The sequence below is a fragment of the Eubalaena glacialis genome, chromosome 16, assembly GCF_028564815.1.
Source record: "Eubalaena glacialis isolate mEubGla1 chromosome 16, mEubGla1.1.hap2.+ XY, whole genome shotgun sequence".
NCBI classification, from domain to species: Eukaryota; Metazoa; Chordata; class Mammalia; order Artiodactyla; family Balaenidae; genus Eubalaena; species Eubalaena glacialis.
This window is the reverse complement of record NC_083731.1, coordinates 9598001-9616007: the sequence shown is the minus strand read 5'-3', so window position 1 is coordinate 9616007 and position 18007 is coordinate 9598001. Positions and strand designations below refer to the sequence as shown.

Below are 18007 nucleotides of genomic sequence, written 5' to 3'. Positions count from 1 at the left end.
GTGTTTCATGAAATTATATTTGACCACAAATGGCTGAACATATATCATTATATAATCTGTAAATATCAAGAGAAATCCTTTGATTGCTGTAATTATCCACTAGTACTCATTTTCACTTTAGGCCAATTTACTATGATTTTATATTTAGTTAGGGTTTCTTTACAAATGAAAAGAAATAGAGATGTGGAGTTGCCCAATGTTTTTTCTTGTTAGGTAAAACTAATACGTAGAAGTTAAGTATATATATATATCTTATAATTCTTTCAATGATGAAAATCATTTAATGAGGTTGTTAGATATATTTTCAGACACCCACAAAGAGAAACTGCAGGAGAAAATTGCAAACATTTATCACACACATCATACTATCCTAGGTCACACTGAAATATTGCAAGAGTGCTAAGAGATGTCAAAGTAACTAATTACAGCATAGGTATAGCTGGCCATCAAGGTGAGCCAATGAGGAAAGGAAAGCTTTCAACAAATGGTGCTGGAACAATGGACTAAATGTATGAAAAAGAATCATTAGACACCATACATAATCAAATGTAAAAGCTAAAACAGCCAGTTTCTAGAAGAAAACATGAGACGGTATTTTAGTGACCTTGGATTAGGCTGAGATTTTTATAGGGGATGCAAGAACAAAAACCATAAAATAAATATTGATAAATTGAACTGCCTCATAATAAAAAAAAAATAAACTTCTAGTTATCAAAAGACACTATTAATAAAAAGAAAAAGAAGGGCTTCCCTGGTGGCGCAGTGGTTGAGAATCTGCCTGCTAATGCAGGGCACACGGGTTCGAGCCCTGGTCTGGGAGGATCCCACATGCCGCGGTGCAACTGGGCCCGTGAGCCACAACTACTGAGCCTGCGCGTCTGGAGCCTGTGCTCCGCAACAAGAGAGGCCGCAACAGTGACAGGCCCGCGCACCGCGATGAAGAGTGGCCCCCACTTGCCGCAACTAGAGAAAGCCCTCGCACAGAAACGAAGACCCAACACAGCCAAAAAATAAATAAATAAATAAATAATAATTAAAGGTGCTAATAATTTAAAAAAAAAAAAAAAAAGAAAAAAAAAGAAAAAGAAAATCACACATAGGATAACATATTCTCAATACATATGTCTGACAATAACTTATTTGTATTTAAAATGTATAAGCATCTTTTATTACTCAGTAATAAAGATAAACAACTCAATTACATAGTAAAAAGACTTGATGAGACTTCACAAAAGAAGACATATGCTTGGCATAACCATATGGAAAAGTATTCAACATCATTATCAGGGAAATGTTAATGAAAACCCCAGTGAGTTTACCCCTGTACAACCAATAGGATAGATGAAATTGAAGAGACTAAAAACACCAGATGTTGGTGAGGATGTAAAGCCTGGAACTCTCATACATTGCTGTTAGGAGTATAAAATGGAACACCTAATTTGGAAAAAGTAACTCTATGCCACTTAGGTGTTAACCCAAAATAAATACCTGCAAAAAATACTTATGGGTGAGTAAATGGTGGTAATTCATAAAATGAAATAATACTCAACAATAAAAAATAATACACACTATACATAATCATATGGGTTCTATGGATTGATATACACAATAATATGGATCTATTTATATGGCTTTTATCTCCACCGAAAAATAATTTTGGGAGGAAAATGCATTATTTTCTTCCTTGAGCTTAGTTTTTCTTAAAACAGACTGTCAGGTTTTCAAGTTTGGAAGTAAAAATGCTGCTCTTCTAAAATATTGATTTAGAAAAGGGCAACTTCTGAGTCACAGACTAAATTCAGCCTTTAGTTTAATTTCCATCTGGTAATATTGTTTTTACATCTGATAATTGCTGTTAATGACAAAGCAGTGGTTCTCAAACCTTAATGTACATCGGAATTACCTGGAGTTTCAGATTCAGCAGGTCTGGGGTGGAGCCTGAAATCTTTCATTTCTAACAAGTTCCCAGGTGATGCTGACGCTGCTGGTATAGGAACAGGGGAGTACTGCTGGATAATGAACTTTCTTGGTACTGGTTGAAGAGCTCAGAAGAATCGTTAACTTTCAAATTTGTATTTCAAAGAGTACATGAATATCAGAGTATGGTGGGAGAGCCTGCTGGGTCTTGAACTTCAAGGTAGATCACTGATCTGACTACTGTTTGAGTTCTTGTAAGCCACTTAAGGCACATTCATAATGAATATATCTACTTTTGGACAGAGTTTCCTGTTTTCATATCTACTTGGCCGGTGAGGAAGCAATTGTGAAATGTTATTAAGCCATGTCGCTGATTAATCGAAGGGGGCAGGATGGTGTGGTAGATTTTATTACTGTGCCCAATTCTTCTTTCCATGTGTGTTGCCATGTGACTTATATTGCTGCGTGGGGTGGGGACATGGGGAAAGATATATTCCCACTGGACAACAAGCTTAGTTATGTGAGTTGTCTTGGCCAACAAAAAGTGAGTGGGATGTACAGTTCTGAGGAGAAGCTTTGAAAGCCCTCCTGCGTTTCCCCCCTCTGCCGTAAGAACAGCATGTCACAGATAGTGGCCATTCCGTTGGACAGAATGAGAAAAATACGTGCAGAAGAGTTGCAGCCAACCTGTAACCTGAGCAAGAAATAAATATTTGTTCTTGTATGTCAGTGAAATTTGGGGGCTATTATTGCAGCAAAATCTACAGAAAATTATTGAATACCCCATACCTCCTACTTCATGCCAGGTATTGGGCTAGGCTGATTATGTGTATTACTTTAGTTTTAGTTACCACAATAATCCTATTAGTTAGATATTTTCCCTCAAATTATAGGGGAGAAAATAAGGTTTACAGGGTTGACTACCTTAATTCTGGTAAGAGATTTCTTTCAATTATACCACGGTGTGGTAATGCATAAAATGTTGAACTATAAATAAATAAGATTATGTGGGAAGACAGTAAAGTTTATTAAGAAATATTATTAATTTGACCTTTCTAATCCCAATATCTCAATCAATGAGCAACTATAGAAAATATAACCTCCTCCACCAGCATCGGTGTTTCCATTAAAAGCTGATTAAATAAAATCTTAACCACTCAATGCAAAAACCTCCAGTTAAAAATGTTCACTCTTCAAAACTCTGAGTAAAATTTAATTGGGTTTTTTGGAGTAGACAGGCTAAGATTTTGGTATTTCAAAGTAGAAGATAGATCCCAGTAAGGAGAATGAATGGGGAGACAATATTAGCCAATTTAAGAAGCATTTAGTTGAGTAAATAAACATGATAACTTGATAGGTCATTGAAAGTTTGATTGTTAGTGAGGCAGTAAGTGAGGAATTCAAAGGAGAGAAGGTAAGAGGCCTGGAATCCAAGGTTTGTGCTTAGGAGGTGTGTGTTAATGGGTAAGCTTAGGGGTGTTCAAGGTGAGGTACTTTCCCATTAAGATGGGAAAAGATTCCAATAAAGATGTTTTATTAGGAAAGATTAGAGAATCTACTGGGCAAGTCATTTGGGATTAGCTCTCTCAAATGTTTCATTTTTAAAATAACTGTTTATAGTGCACCTGCTCTCTGCCAGAGGTGCCAGGTGTGGGTCATATGCAGCAAACAGGAGATAAACCTGCTCTCACAGAGCTCTTACATTCCAGCAGCAGAAACAAACAGAAGGGATGATCTTTTGGAAATCATAAATGCAATGAAACAAAGATAAGGGAAGAGAGGATTGAGTGTGACGATTTGTGGGGGGCAGGTGGTATTTGCAGGAAGAGGGGGACAGTTGGGGTGAGCAGAAAAGGATGTGGATGAGAACTTGATAGTTGAGCTGAGCTCTGAATGAACTAAGAAAACCAGCTGGGGAAAGATTTGGAGGAAGAGAGATCCTGGGTGGTACCAGCGATAGGAAATGCCTTAAGGCAGCAATGAGGTTCTCATGTTCTATGATGTCACCAAGGCCAGTGTTTCCTACATTTAAAAAGTTATATAGATATAGGTCCTTTTGAAAATAAGGGGGTGTGTGTGTGTGTGTGTGTGTGTGTGTGTGTGTGTGTTTCCATTGTTGGGCTCCTTTTAAATAATTCATTTTATAGGCAAATAGGCTCAATTTCTATTTTAATTTCTTTTTGTCCTTTCCTTTGTAGCTTCATGGGCATGTCTTAACTTTAACAGCTGTATTGGGAACATGTTAAATTGTATATTATATAGTCAAAAAGAAAATGAGAATGTACAATTATCTGGGAAGTTTCATATCATTCATACATACTTTTTAAAAACGAATTTTGGTTGCCTAAATTGTCTGTGCATCCTCTGCAAATAAGAGTTTCTCAAGGTTTTGTAGCACAAAATATTCTGTGAAGCAAAAGATTTAGTCAATGGACTATCACCACCCCCGACCCCCCTCCAAAAAAACTCAAACCAAAGAAAATAAAACATATGTTAGATATCTGGATAAATAAACCAAATAAAAGAGCCCAAAGTAACTTCTATTTCAATAGAATGAATAAAAATATTATCTCTTTGAAATAAACTCCAATTTAGTCATAAGCAAATTGCTTATGTTAGTCACAACATTACTCCATGTCATATAGTTGTATGCAGTAAAAAAAAAAAATACTCTCAAAGCTTATTAAAGACAGTATAATTGTGTTATGTGCTGAAAGGGTTAGAAATACATAAAACGTGGCCCCATTTCAATTCTTGCTGTTGTATAAATACTTTATTAGTGTAGATGGTGGGGACAGGAGAAACATCCCTTAATCTGAATGCACTCAAGTAGAGAAGATTAAATGCACAGCTCTTTGTATATTTGGATTAGCTCCAATAATGTAAACCTGAACTATATAGAAGTTAGTGATTATATATGAATAAAGATGGGCATATAAAGCCTTTTCAAATACTCTAAACAGTCCCTGCTTTAATTTTCTACTTTCATGTGAGGATCTGAACTGAGAAAATCCAGACTAAAAAATGCTTCACCATTTATATTCATTAATTTTGGCATAATTTGGCCAGTATCTAAAGAAAACTTAGGGGGAACAATTAATGTTTGTCTAACCATCAACACCAAAACCAAAAATCTGCTTTAAGTGGCATATTTTCCAGTGAGCTATTAGAAAATACAGAGCCTATAGAACTCTAAGAATTAACAATTTACTCAGTGATGAGATTGAATGTTTTTTCCAGTGGGTAAGAGACCACATTTTGATAATTTTCCTTCCATTTTATTCTTTTATGTAATACACTGAAAAAAATTCAGAATGTGTTTCCTTTTCAGTTTGTTCCTAATGTTAGCCAAGAGATTCCCAATGGCAGTTCAGAATAGAAGAACATGTAAATCTAGAAATATACTTTTGGGAATCGGAAACCTTTTACAGATGCTTTTCTTGTCAGGGAGAAAGGCGACTTTCTCATTAGGCAGTGGCAAGTGCACCTGTTCTTCGAATCATCAAACATATATCTGCATAGTGGGAAAGTTACCTTAGTTTATTGCCATTTAATCTTACGATTCATTTTCAAGCTGAGTGAATCAGAAATGTGCATGACCTCTTGTTTAATGAAGGGCTACTGGGAGGAACTGGCACGTAGTACTCCCCATAAATATAGATTCTCCATATTTGATTAGAAGCCTGTTCAAACATTTGTAGATTATAGGCTTTAAATATACTACTTATATTTCCTCCTATTTAAAAATTAATTGGAACCTTTTGTTTGACTTTCTTTCGAGACACCGAGTTAGCAATGCTAGGTTAGCAATTTTTAAGTGCATTGAACCACTTAAAAATAGCTTCAGCTTGTGCTCTCCAGAGATGGGAAGGAGAAGCTATAACAGATCATTATTCCTCACTTCCGCTGTGTAATAAACTGGTCATGATGATTTATAATACTTCAATGTGTTCCAGTATTTCCAAATTGATATTGCTATGTCTTGTGCTGGAAATATCATGTCATGGTATTTGTTTGGTTGCCAAAGATTCAGTCTACTGCCTTGATAAATTTTGTCCTAGCTCATTATACCAAATATGTTTTATGAAGGAATTTAATTAGAGTCATTTTATATATGATATAATTAAATAATCACATCCAACTTAATTCTGAAATTAACTCTTCACTGAGGCTAATGTTTGAATCTACTAAATCTAGACAATTCCATGGGTACTAATTAGAAAATTTCCTTTTCATAGTCATAAAGAGTTTTATGTATTGATCACCAAAGTAACAAAATGGGAAGATACATCAGAAGTTGTTTAGAGCAGGCTTTACTAAACAAAAACTTTGGCATTTTCAGTGACTTAGAGGTGATGGTATTTTCAATTAAAATAATTTTAAAACATTTCAACTTAATGTGTGCTTATACATATATAAAAATGTGAATATATGTAAGCATATGTGTGTGTGCATGCATTGACTTTGAAATCAGATCAGTGATGGGCGGAGCAAAGTGAAAATGATTGGAACAATAATTTTAAGACCATCAATCATTGTTATATTGGCTGCATCACACAGACAGAAATACTTCCATTACTATATGCCAAGTACCTCTTTTACTCTTGGTTTTCATGGAAATTCCATGTCTGTGTGAAAATTTCCTGGGAATTGGTACTATACTTTCCCATTGTTCAGTATTGCTAGCACTTAAATTAATCTGATGTCATTTATCTGCTCATGACTCAGTTGAGTTGATTTTGTGCAGTAAGACTTAGTTTTATAACAAAAACAAATCCTCCCTTACTTGTGTCGCCCCATTTAATTATTACAGAATGAAAACTCATTAAAATAAAATAAAGCCCTTTTTCAAAGGAATATTCCTAGTACACCACGAAATATATTACCAAATAGTAATGTAAGGTTAGAAGAAAGGAAGGATCTGTAATGAAAAATATATCAACAAAGATTTTTACTTGTCATTCATGGTACACAATTTCAGGGTGTGTTGAGAGGTCCTGATGAACGTGTACTCCTCATCTTTAGAAGCATAACTCCCCTCCTCAAAGAAGGTCAGGGGCATTATTTTACAAACAATTTGGTAGGAATGAAATGTACTTTAATGCCTTAAAAAAGTAAAAGCATCATATTTGTCATTGCTACACAGTGGGTATATTATAAGTTGCTGCTGCCCTTAAGGGACAGCATTTGAAGAACAAAGGGAAGGGAATGTGGTGTCATGTCTTAGCGTGAGTTGAGAATAAAATAAATTAGCATTTGGCTTCCAATATCCGTTTATCTTCTTACTCAAAAAAAAAAATCCATCATTGCATTCGTTTTGCATAATTATGAAATACAAAATGAGGTAGAACTGAAAATCTTGCACAGTAATTTCTTTTGGAGTTTTGGCCAGTGTTCCCCTATGACAGAATTTTCTTTTGTTCTGAGAGTCATGGGATGAAATTGCTTGAACAAGTGGTATTTGAAGGTACCAATGAGCATTTCACAAGAAGCAAAAATACATATATTTCTTTGTCACTGGGAGTTGGGTGAGTCATCTTCAAATTACTTCATATGAAATATGATCAAGTCAATTATTTAAAGTACAGCCTACAGATATTCCTGAAATTGCTATTCTTTCAAATATATTTAAAAAGGAATTAAATATTTACTTTTAATATTAATTCTAAAACAAACCGTTTTAGAACAGTGAATGGATACAAGATTTCAAGTTGGGTTTTTAGGTATAAGGAAGGCTTTTCTTCCTGGCTTTTTAGTTTTCATTTTATTTAAAGTTGATTTTATTCTTCTGCATTTCATGCACAATCTTCGTGCATTTTTAATTACAAGACATCCTTTCCTTGGATTCTTTCTGCTTTTTACAGTATTTTGTTTTTGTTTTTGAAATATTCTGTGCTTGTCTCCTCTCTAAAATGCATTAACGCAATTTCATTTAAACTTCAGATCATCCAATTATCAGAATAGCACTATGTAGACAACACATGAAGAAATGAGTCATTCACCCATTTCCCATCTTTTGTTTCCTTTCCTGATTGAAGGGTTCAATAAATTGCTTCAGCTCATAATGACTATGAAAGTTAAATACTATTTTTATACATTCAGCTGGGTTTTAAATACAGCATGTGGACCCATCATTCTGTCATGGGCAAAAGCTCTGGAACTTCTTGACAGCTTGTAATCTTTCCTACTCATATTCACAAGTAAAAATGATTATACTTAATAGCAGGAACTTTACACACTAATTTTTGAATCAACTTTCAGAAAGGCAAGAACCCCATGAAAACTTGTGCACTCATTTGCTTTTGAGAAAGTTCTTATCTCAGAGAACAAAGCATTCAGGGTTTAAGGATTAAATTTATTACTTGTTTGTCATAATTTAAAGAATAAAATATATGAAATCTAATTATTAGTGATAACACTTTTGATTTACCTATATGTAAATGTTCTAAGATGAAAGTTGAGTCAAAACATTTGGGAGTCTATATGGTAGAAAACATTATTTCCACATAAGGAAAAGAGTATAACATCCTGGTCCATTCAGTTTAATCTAAGTCAAACCAAGCCCTCACACTGTTTATCCCTTACCCTGGTATGTATTTTTTCATAGCAGTTTTTACTACCTGAAAGCGTATTTTTTTGTTTACTTCTAGAAGTCTCTTTTAGCCATTAGAATAGAAACTACAGAAGAGTGCATGCTTTTCTTATTTAGCCCTGGACTAGTAAATGACACATCAAGAACTATGGTGTCACTATGGGGTCCTAGTAAATAGTTGATAGCTGACTGACTGACTGAATAAATGAATTTTAAAAATCCATTACTTAGTTTATTTAGTAGGAGTGTACATTTTGCTATAGAGTGCTTTTCATACCTGGCATCTATGACTAAAGGTTTTGTAATAGTCACTGCAGGACATCACCATGGACCTTTATGTCAGTCAGTGTATTTTCTTATGCCTGTTTTCTGCATGTTATTATTTCGTAGTTGTTATATATATATATGTATATATTATAGATTTTTTTTCTTCTCAACTAGAATGTGAACATGCTGAAGGCAGGAACTTGTATTATCATCTTATGAGTTCTGTAATGTCTGACATAGGTTAGGAGCTCAGTGACTAGTATATGTCTGGATATATGGTGGGTGTCAAATGCTGGTTGTTGAATGAATGCATTAGTTCAATAATAACCTGTCAACCAGTTTATGAATAGAGTAACACTGTCTGTGTGTGTGTGCACACACACATATACATATGCTTTCGTAAAAAGAATATAAATATATTTCTTTTCATTTCCTCTTTCTATGCATGATAAAGGAGTTCAAATAGATGCTTCTTAAACCCCCTTCAGTTTTTCCATCATTTATTTATGTAATTCTGGTTCTTATTCTCAGTTCTGCACAGAACTCCTTCAAAACTTTTTGTGTATTTCTCCATTCTGTTACCATATTTAAAGTCTAGGGCTTCATTTTCACATGTGATTTTTTAGTCACCAGTGAGAGTGATCTGCTTTCATTCCCCCAGATTATTGGTACAGGGTGTTCATAGCCTGGGGCCTGTGCAGTCACCCATTCCCCACCCTCAGAAGGGCTGAGATTAGCTTTTCATGCTCTGCTATCGCTGTCTTGAAATTCCTAATACATTTTGAACAATGGGCCTTGCATTTTCAGTTGCTTTGGGGCCTGCAAATTATGCAGCCTGTCCTTTTTGTACAATGTTGTAAAGATTAAATTAAATAATACAATATTATGAAATATTTAGAACTGTACTTCATTAAAAATGAAATACACTTCCCACTTATTTCTTTTCATCCTAAGATGTATAGATTTGTGTATTTCCACAGACTATTCAATAATCCAATGTGAATTAATAATCATGGACTGTATATAATACATTCCTCAATAAATTGGGTAGCTTTCAATGTGGAAAGACAGCATTCTTTTATAATTCAGTTAGGTACTTAGAGTTTTGCAAGGGCCGTTTTTTTCCTATAGTTAAAAAAACTGTAGAGAAAAAATATTCATCTTTCCTTTCTTAGGATAAGGTTAGTCTTAACTTTTCCCATCAGACCATTTCTTTTTGTTTTCTATATCTATTTCTGTTTTACATTACATCTTACACATAATTATATAACTATATATTATATATTAAAGAGAATACATACAAAATAAATGGCTATAATAATACTACCAATAATAGCCAAGTCTCTGTTTTCCATGTTAAAATAATTTTATAAATTAAAATAAATTGGAAAGAAATGTATATTTATTTTCTTTCTTTCTTTTTTTTATTTTTGGCTGCGTTGGGTCTTCGTTGCTGCGTGCGGGCTTTCTCTAGTTGTGGCAAGCGGGGGCTACTCTTCGTTGCGGTGCGTGGGCTTCTCATTGCGGTGGCTTCTCTTGTTGTGGAGCACGGGCTCTAGGCACGTGGGCTTCAGTAGTTGTGGCACATGGGCTCAGTAGTTGTGGCTCGCGGGCTCTAGAGCGCAGGCTCAGTAGTTGTGGCGCACGGGCTTAGTTGCTCCGCAGCACATGAGATCTTCCCGGACCAGGGCTCGAACCCGTGTCCCCTGCACTGGCAGGTGGATTCTTAACTACTGCACCACCAGGGAAGTCCCTATATTTATAAAATAACTATTCAGTCTGTAATTAAGCAAAACTAGACAAAATTTTAAAAGAACGCAATTACAAATTGTGATAAATAAATATAAATAATGAAAGAAAATCAAAAATTTTAAGTCTATAATAGGTATGTAAGAATAAAACAGAACAAACAAATATAAGAAAAATGAATCCAAACTGAGAAGCATGAAGTGTCAATAATACAAATAAATAATTCAGATACTTAAAAAATCCCAGAGAGGTTTGCTGCTGTAGTGCAATGAAGGACAGGGTACAGCAGGAGCCAGCCGGGCGAATTCCAAGGCTTCACACAGTCTGCAGAGGAGCCCCAAGCCCTGGGGGCTTCAGTTTTCTCATGGGCTTTGGACACAATCAGCCTCTCTCATCTTTGGGGTGTGGCGAAGGGTCCCTGGGAGCTGCACTGCTCTCTGTGTGTGGCTAGGGGTTTGGGGTATTGGTGACCCTCAGGCTCTCATCCTGCCATTATGTGTTCAGCACTTCTTCTGGTTTTGCAGTGAGAAGCACGGTAACTTCTTAATCACTAGCAAGTTTTTTCCCCTCTTCCTGGGCTTGTAACCTAGTGATCCTCCAGATCGGCCCACAGGGTGTTAGCTCCATTTCAACAATAGAATTGACATCTAGGTTTCTAGAAACTCTTGAAAAAGCAGATCTGGCACCACTGACCCAGATCCCTGACTGGCCATGTCCGCTCAGCTGAGTATGGCTGTGTGGAAGGTCAGTGCCCTCCCCTTTGGTCTAATACTCCTTCCTGCTCCCTCACCTGGTCCTTAGTGTGGCTGCCAGTCGTCTTCACACTTGTTTAGTTCCGTCAGGAGAGAAGAAAATATTTACTCTGTGCCTTCACTCACTTAATGTACAGGCTTGGTCAATGTAGGTATTTGAATTTGTCCGTTCCCCACCAGAGTGCAAAAGCAGTGGTGTTTTATGTGTCAACTAGAGGAAGCTGGCTAGGTGAAATTCTATCCTTTTCATTGCATTTGGAAGCTGAGTGATATTCACGGAGAGGACAACCAGGGGATTAAGTATTAGAAGTGGTGTCTAATATTTACTACAGAGAATGGTAATAGCAAATGATGGTGATACATATAGATAGATAGATATTGATGTAGCATCAAAGGTATTAAGTAGGATATACTCAGTTTTCTAACTACACCCACAAGGAGATTACATCAGGAAAAATAAAATACACATTGTAAAGAAATTTTCAACAAAATCTGTCAGATAAAGATTAAAATTTCTCTTTTAAGGATTCAGCAATTACTTAGAAATCAAAGTCATCTTTGCATGTAAATTGGTAGTAGTGGGTAAACACAACCTTATAGTTTATAAAAGGCTCTGTCACTATTATATCTTCTGGATATCTTCCTGATTATAACACCAATTTATTCTATATGTTTTTTCCATTTCTGAATTAACCATGCCCCTGATTTTCCAGTAACTCTTTTTTGAATGAGCAATAAGTATTTAATCATTTATGTAAATAAGCAATTAACAAATAAAGGAATAAATTAGATGATGTGAAGGACCTGATTAAAAATTTTAGGCTGTATAAGTAAGAAGGATTTCTAAGTCATGTGAAATGTTAAGCACCAGCTTCTGGGAGAGAATATTTAGTCAGTTGCAGAGGAAAGATGCTAGATAGAACAAAAAAATAATCAAAATAGAGGAGCAGCAGAGGAAAACAGAGATGAGGTAGTTGAATGGGTACTTCAGGAATTCCATCAGTCAGGAATAACTTTTGCCTCTGATTAACAGATACCCCTACTCCCAATCAAATAGTAACTTCAGTGAATGTCGGGGGCGGGGAGTGCCTCATTTTAAAGGAGTCTGAAGATGGGCAGTATAGGGATAGTATGACAGCTTTACAGTGTCATCAGGGGCCCAGGCTTGCTTTGGTTTTGTGGTTCTTAGGGTGGGACCACCTTTGCCCTCATGCTTTCAAGGTATCTACTGAGATGCCAGACATCATGCCTGTGTCTCAGGAATGATGGAGGTGAAAAGCCAAGGGCAAAAAAAGTTGTTTGCCAGCTTCACTTCTTTAAAGGAGTTTTCTCAGGAGCCTACCCATGGGTTCTGTTTTTATCTCATTCTACTATATCTCATTGGTTAATATCTTTTTAGACAGGATGGTATCATACCCAGCTACAAGGAAGCCTTGGAATAGAGCTTTTTATTTAGACACATTGCAAACATGGATAAAATAGTTTTGTCCGTAAGAAGTTGGGGGACCATTCTATTGTATAGACCACTAGCATCATGTCACATTTCTCTCATTCGGAAAATGAAGTATAATAATACCTTGATGCATAGTTGGCAGGCTTTTTGCAAGAACCTTATCTGCTTTGAGCCTGGCAGTATCCATGTGAGTGAGTCAGAGAGTCTGAACACAGGCCCTTAGAGAGGAAGATGGGTTATAACATGGCCACCTCATGACTCGGACCCTGGGACTGCCTGATGCAGGAGGGATGAATGGTTGTTTCGGACACATGTATAAGGACATTGAATTTTGGTAAATGTGTTTTATAAGTGAATCTTTCATTTCTTGCCTTTTATTTGCTGGGATAGTTTCTTTTCATTTTTTGAAAATTAAATGAGAGGAAATCCTAGTGTTTAGCTTTCAATATTCGAGTTTTCTCTCTTCCTCCAACTGGACTTCTCTTCAGCCTGACTCAAGAAGCAGTCTCTCATTTTGGTGCAAGAGCGACACAATGCTGTTCTCTGCCTAATGAAAGCAGAAAATAATGATTAATGCCAGTGAGTGTGTGCTCAGTGGGAGGAACAGAACTACTGGGTGTGATCCTCAGCCGTCCTTTAGATTGATGCGTTTCCATTGGCTTTAACCCTCCATTTCCTTACATGCACAACGGTGCGAACTTTAAGCACCATCTGGAGAATAACTTGCCTTTTGTTGTTTGGCACCAATTTAGTGTGTGTTCTACCACTCCACTGAGTTTCTCAGCGAATGAAGCACTGTTATGGTAACTGGTATAATTACTTTCCCTAGATGGAATTCAGTAGGAAAAAAAAGTTATCATTTCTAATATGAAAAAGCCTAAATATTATATGAAAAATACAAATTCTACAAAAAAAAAAAAATCATCAAAGTATTTAAACAACTTACCCAAAGAAAAAAAATAATGAAAAATGTATATATGAAAGTTTCTTTAAAATGGAAATTTAAACTTGTTTACAGATTGGAAGAATGTTTTTTATGCTATTCAGTGTTTAAGAATTCCCTATGAGTAGCGTGCTGTAGCTTAAAGTTTCTTAGGGTAATTTGCCAATGTAAATGATAAGAGCCTCCAAAATTTATATCCCTGACCTAATACTTTTATTTCAAAGAATTTACCTAAGCAAAAACCCCAAGGGTGCAAAGATTTCTATATATAAAAATAATCTTTGCAATTTTATTCCAGTAGTGGGAAAAAGGAAGACAACTTAAATATCTAGTAATAGGATTAAATGGTTAAATGCAAAAGGATGAAGAGCCACACTAAAAAAAAAAAAAGTTTTCAAAGGATAAATGAAAGACATGGACAATGGTTGTTATATAATAAGTGAAATAAGCAAGATTTAAAATACATTCTCAAGTTTGATATTATATATATTGTATATAATCTGTTTTAAAGAAAGAATGGAAACAAAGAAGCCAAAAATGTAAAAGTGATAAGCTCTGAGTGATGGACTTATAAATTATTTTTTTTTATTTTCCAAATTTATATTCATTTGGTCACTAAAATGTGATGAAATATCTTCATTAGCATGATGTTTATTATTCACTGAACTATTAGAAGGCAATTTCTGGGACAAATGATATAAAAAAATGCCACATGATTATGAGAATAGTTTTTGAGACCTCTATTTGCCAAAATTATAGAAATCAATTAATGTTAAACAAGTGATTCAGTAGTAATAGAAATAGTTACCTAAATTAATATTTTCTATTTTCAGAATCCTCTGTGATGAAAAAAAGAATATTTGTCTATAATTTATTTGTAATAAAATATAAAATTTTGTGTGGCAAAAATTCACTATAAACACATTTTAGAAATTAATAAATTGTTCTATTTCTCACTATGATTAAATAGTTTTAATAGACCAATGCAGTGGCCAAAGACAACAAGAAAAGCTGCAGTGATACCAAAATAAAAAAAAAAAAAATCTATTTGAAGGAATTGGGATGCTGTTGAGACAGCCAGGGCTTGAGAAGCCAAGTTCTCATAGAGAAGTGATTTAGGTGTGAACCTGCTATTCTGTGCAATGCTTTCCCCTCAGATCATTTGCCGATTTTTACGTCGTGCAGGGAAAGAGGGTGAGAAGCCAGCAGAGGGCTTGGTTACAAGAAGAGGAGACATTTGAACTTTCTGGAATCTGAAAGGGAAGGAGACAAAATATAGAAGGTTGAAACTGCCAAGACTGCCAGGACTTGAAGGGTCGTGATCTTGGAGATAAGGGAGGTACAGAAAAGTGAGCCAAATAATCCACCTTAGTTTCTCTCCAAGGTGTTTACCCGTTCATGAGCAGGGAAAGATTAAAGACTAAGAAGGCAAGAAGAAAGTGACTAAGAAGCTGATTAGAACTTCAGAGAGTCATGTGGTGCTCGGGAAACAAACACTGAATTTCAGGACCCACTGAGAGCATGGATCATAGAAGTCTACAGAGGTGCTGGGGAATTAGAGAGAGATCAGACCTAGCAAAGGCTGCAGCTTAATCAAGTCAGCTCAGTCCCTGATTGGACTGGGGAGATCTACCTCTAATTTTGGTGCTTGCTAGAAATAAGATAAATGATTTCAGGAGAAGTATTACACAAGAGTTTCTTTAGTGTCCTGCATTTAATAAAAATGTGTCAAAACAAACAAAACAAACAAACAAACAACAACCAACTAGGACCATTTGGAATACAAACCCAGAGATGCTACTGGAATATCAGATATATATGATCTACGTTTAAGAAAAGAGATGGCAAATATAGTATGCTAACACATATATATGGAATCTAAGGGGAAAAAAAAAAAAAGGTCATGAAGAACCTAGTGGCAAGACGGGAATAAAGACACAGACCTACTAGAGAATGGACTTGAGGATATGGGGAGGGGGAAGGGTAAGATGTGACAAAGAGAGAGAGTGGCATGGACATATATACACTACCAAACGTAAAATAGATAGCTAGTGGGAAGCAACCGCATAGCACAGGGAGATCAGCTCTGTGCTTTGTGACCACCTAGAGGGGTGGGATAGGGAGGGTGGGAGGGAGGGAGATGCAAAAGGGAAGAGATATGGGAACATATGTATATGTATAACTGATTCACTTTGTTATAAAGCAGAAACTAACACACCATTGTAAAGCAATTATACTCCAATAAAGATGTTAAAAAAAAAAAAAGAGATGGCAAGGTGTAGAATTTCAACATAAATTTAGAATCAATATAAGAATACAATTACTAATATTGAGATGGTGAATTTAATAGCAGGTTGGGCACAACAGAAGAGAGGATTAGTCAAAAAAATGAAAAATATATTTAACAGTGAAATGTTTAAAGCAAGACAAGGATGCCTGATAGTACCTCTTCTATTTAGCATAGTTTTAGTGAACCTAATCAGTACATAAGAGAAGAAACTTATAAAAAGACATGAAGAATGAAAAAGAAGAAATAAAACTGTCATTATTCACCAATGACATGAATATCTATTTATCTAGATATTCAAAAGAATTTCAGGCTAACCATTAAAAATAATAAATGAATTTCGAAAATTCCTAGAAAACAAGAATGTAAGAAAAAATAAATTTTAAATCTTTATCCCAGGAACAATGCTAGACACAAAAGAGTGTATTCTATGTGATTCCATTTACATAAATTTCAAAAAAATACGGATCTAGTATAGTAGTAATAGAAACTGGTAGTTATGTTTGGGGGCTGTTGAGGGGCATAGTAGAGGAACATCTGGAGGTGTAGATAAAGTTATATGTCTTCATTTGCGTGTTACATGGGTCTGTTCGCTTTATGAAAATTCACTGAGTCATAAGCTCATGACTTGGGCACTTTTCTGTATGTATAAGATGACTTTAAAATTAATACACTCCAAATACGAGACACCTACATAAGATTTTAAATATTGAAAAGAAGAGCCATAATTAAAATTATGATTAACACATTTTTCCTCTTAATAAAGAGGAGTATACATATGAATCAAGAAATGGATAATTCTAGATTTAGAATCTTGTTGGCTTTTGAACATCTGTTCACTTTCATTGTTCACAGGTTTTTAATTTTTATTGAAATTCACACGTGAAAACACATCTGTTTCTCTGATTCATATTTTTATGATGAACTCTGAAATGAGACAATTGTTGTGAACCCAAGAAATCATTCAAAACACAAGGGATGTATCTTCATATTATTTATGGGGAAGAAGTACCCAATAAAGTCCTGAAATCAGCAACTTGTATTGCTGGCTAGTTTACATGAGAATTTATATTAAATATTTACATTTTTACTTGTGTATTTCTGTCTTTTTCAATTAGAGTATAAGACCAATGTAAGTAGGGTCCCTAAATAAACAATTGAAAAAAAAATGAAAGCATGAATAGCTGGGTTATCTTTTGAATTAGAAATAGATTTTTAAAAATATTTTAAGATATTGGCTCTGTGGATGATAATATTTCTTATGGGAATTTTATACTTCCGTAGTTATTTTCCTTTTCAGTCAAATGAAGAAATGTCAGATGCTCTGCATCAGATGCTCTCTATCAACCCCTCCCCCAGAGCATCATCTCTCATTGCTCTAAGAACCTCTCACCTGGTTTCTCCATCATGTGTCTTATGTACTTTGATTCAGGTTTTCACCATACCGCTGTCAAGGTAATCTTCCCAAAATTCAAATTTGAGTTTCTAATTTTCAAGCTTAATGCATATTAAACCTTTAGGGAAAGTCCTGACTCCTTTCCTCTCCCACATCCACTTAGGCTAACTTTAGACCTCACTCACGTGTTACTGTTTCTAAGAAGCTGCCTGCATCTCCGTGTTCCTGCACCTACTTTTATCACATTCTTAGCGTACTGTGCTATAACGTGTAGGTTTCTTTGTCTGCTCTTCCCAGTAAAGTATAAGATGGCTGAGGAGTAGTGAGAGCCAGAATGACAGAGAGAGAGAGGGAGAGAGAGAGACAGAGAGAGTGAGAGACTGAGATACACAGTTGGCTGTTTTCCTAAAAATGCATGGCTCTCTTAAGTTCACGGTACCGTTGAATCTCAATATTCTCATCAGATCCTCAAACGCCCAAAAGATTTTTGAATAAGGTAAATATAATCGATGCCCCACACCATGGTTTTATATTTTGTCAGATATATACTAATAGCATCGGAAGATGTGCCTTATTTTCTTTCCTTTAAGAAGAAACATTTAATTTGTTTTCAAAATGAACAAACTGGTTTGCAAATGTGTTTTGTAAGAA

The 18007-nt window shown here is 35.3% G+C and overlaps 1 protein-coding gene across 2 annotated transcripts in view; it reads left to right on the top strand.

The window, feature by feature from the left end:
- The window catches only part of ITGBL1 (integrin subunit beta like 1), a 203357-nt gene that overhangs the window by 144794 nt on the left and 40556 nt on the right, over positions 1–18007 (top strand). The gene's annotated exons all lie outside the window — the stretch shown is intronic.